The sequence below is a fragment of the Corylus avellana genome, chromosome ca5 (assembly GCF_901000735.1).
Source record: "Corylus avellana chromosome ca5, CavTom2PMs-1.0".
Lineage (NCBI taxonomy): Eukaryota > Viridiplantae > Streptophyta > Magnoliopsida > Fagales > Betulaceae > Corylus > Corylus avellana.
Genome location: NC_081545.1, coordinates 10,871,239 through 10,874,077, shown reverse-complemented (window position 1 = coordinate 10,874,077; position 2,839 = coordinate 10,871,239). Strand labels below are relative to the sequence as shown.

General features: G+C 30.6%; 1 non-coding gene across 1 annotated transcript; it reads left to right on the top strand.

Annotated features, from left to right (window-relative positions):
- Window positions 1-366: 366 nt before the first annotated feature.
- On the top strand, window positions 367-484 carry LOC132183467 (U5 spliceosomal RNA). The gene has a single exon (XR_009440432.1). It is a non-coding gene; the product is annotated as a U5 spliceosomal RNA (small nuclear RNA).
- The last annotated feature ends 2,355 nt before the right edge of the window (window positions 485-2,839 follow it).

The following is a 2,839-nucleotide window of genomic DNA, read 5'->3' as shown; positions in this document are numbered from 1 at the left end:
CATCAAGAATTATGAATACTATGCGTCAAGATAAGTGCATTATCTTCTATCCGATTTGATGATTGTTAATGATATTTATTTTCAAATCAATAATGTCATGCAGTTTTAGTAGTATTTCTCATCCCCTGAAGGAGGAAATTTAAAAATAATTATGGACGTGGGATTCTTGGGGTTTTTGGCTCCAAAAAAAAAAAAAAAAGGAAGAAAATGATATGAGCCCTCTCATTCGTGTTGTTGGGCTCGTGGGCTTCAACAAAGCAAGGTGCGCTCTCTTTTCATCACAAGTCCCACACCGGAAAGAAGTTATTGAAACCTCAAAATACAACATATATAAAATGGAGAGCTTATGCGCTAATCAAATCACGCAGCCGCGCGGTGAGCACAGAGCGAACTATTCTTTCGCCTTTTACTAAAGAATACCGTGTGCGCGCCGCAAATAGCGGCATACGCCTATTTTTGGAGGGTTTCTTCCTTTGAGGAGAGCCCCACAAATCATTAGTCTAAAACTTTCTTTATTTAATGTTCGGTGACTGTGCAATAGGATAATTTTCGGATCATTTATGAGTAGTCTTTTTTTTTTTTTTTTTTTTTTTAATCTTTTGAGGGACAGAAGTGTCTTTCAAATAGAGCTACATGTTTTTCAGTTCAGTTCAATGTAATCTCAATTCTTGATGTGGGGGCTTTTAGAGCATTCAATATATTTTTTTGTTAATTTTTTTCTTATTTTTTTATTTCTATTTTTTTCGTAAAAAATTAAATGATTTTCACTTTTTAGCTCTTGGTATTTAGGGAGCCTTATTAATTAAAGTTAAATTTGAAATAAAGTAAAGGGCATGTTAAATGACACTTTTTATGAGTTTTTTTTTTAATCAATTTTTTAAAGAAAACTCAAATTTAAAGAGTTCAACAAGAATGCTTTAATGGTAGTGGCTAGTTTAGTAACTTACACTATTAACAAATTATCTAGCTTATTTTTTATGAGAAAACTTTTACAAAGGTTTTTTGAATTTTTACACGTTTTGAGAAGATTCTCTTAAAGTTTAAAAATTCTTAATTTTACCTCTCGTATTTTAGTTTGATGCAATTGACTTTTGTACCTATAAAACTTTTATAAAATTTCAAAATGGTTAACACCAAAAATTGAGGAAGTAAATTGAATCAAATTAAAAGTTCGATCGGTGAAATTGAGAATTTTTGAACTTTGAGGGGTATTTTAAAAACGTGTATAAGTTCAGGGAGCATTTTTGAACTTTTATTTTTCCATTTCTCTCTCACTCTCTCTCTCTGCTGATTTTTCTCCTCCATCAGCAAAGAATCAAAGGCACCCAAAGACTGATTTTCTCCACTGATTTGGTCCCTAAGCTTGTGAAGATTGATTTTCTTCTTTTTGTGCTATCAACAAACTATTCGTCTTCTCTGCCAGGAGGTCTATTCATGTAGAATAATTTACGTCCTGTTAGGGTGAAAATCTTATAGAGGACCAAGTGATAGAAGTCAGAGAGAATAGAATGAATAATACATGTGATCTCTGACTTCAACTCTATTTATAGAGTCATGATATAACTCTTCACCAAGAGTTATATCTTATCACTTATTCTAACCACCGTGGAAGGGTATGATAGTGTATAGAGATGACTACACTTGTTATGGTATGATCATCCCTAAATTATCATCTTCTACTTGATCACACTATAACATCAGTTATGTAATGTAGTTGAACATTACCACTTTGGTATCAACAATAATTTTTATATATGTCAATTCTCATCTGTAGAGACTACAAATTAGCGTTAGATTATGACATTTTATAGTGTATATACAATTTTGTCATCTTATCTAACCACACCTTTTACCATATACTTTCTCACTGGTTGTATATTAGGGTGACTTCATTTTGTTTTTAACCAAACGAATGATATCAATTCTTAGTGGCTAGGAATATTGGTTCACACCTATTCCACAATAGACAATTTTAGCCATACACAAAACTTTGTGCTAACCTGCACCGATTTTCAATCAAGTGTTTCCTTGATACACTTTATCAACGTCTTTTATACTTTTAGAGCATGGATATTACTTACTTTAACATAATGCGTCTCTGTGAACCTTACATTTATGAGAGTTGTAATATCTGTATTTCTTTAGTGTCTTCTGTCTATGACCTGACCAATTATTCCTCTTATTTAGACAGAATTTCACATAATTGTTCATTTAGGCGTCCCAGAATCCTTCCGTCTGTGTTTTAATATATGTAGCTTCCACCTAGGTGTTTCTTAATCCCATTATAGTTACATGCTCTTTAAATTTATCCAACATTACAAAAAATGTTTTTTTTCCTTACAAGCAGTTTTTGACGTGTCAGAAATTGACATATCAGAAAATTTTCTGATGTGTTAAAATTAACACGTCAATAAATTTTAAAAAATAATAATTTCTCTTTTTTTAATTTTTTCTGGATTTTTTTTTTCAATTAAAAAATTTATTAATTTAAATTATTTTTCAATTAAAATAAATTTTTTTTTAAAAAAAAAATTCACCGTGTCTCTAGCTCTCCCTCTCCATTTTCTCACTCCCTCTCTCTTCTTTTCTCCATTTTCTCACTCTCTCTCTTCTTTTCTCCATTAATTTTCAAAAACTCAAACACAGAAAATCAAAAAAAAATCAAAAACCCAAATAAAAAAATCAACCTAAAAAATTAAAAACCCAAACGTTAAACCCAACAAATCTTCAAAAACCCAAAAAATCTTCTTATCTTCTCTTCTTCTTCTTCTCTTCTCCTTTTTTTTTTTTTCATTTTTTTTTTCTTCTTCTTCTTCTCTTCTCCTTTTCTTTTTCTTCT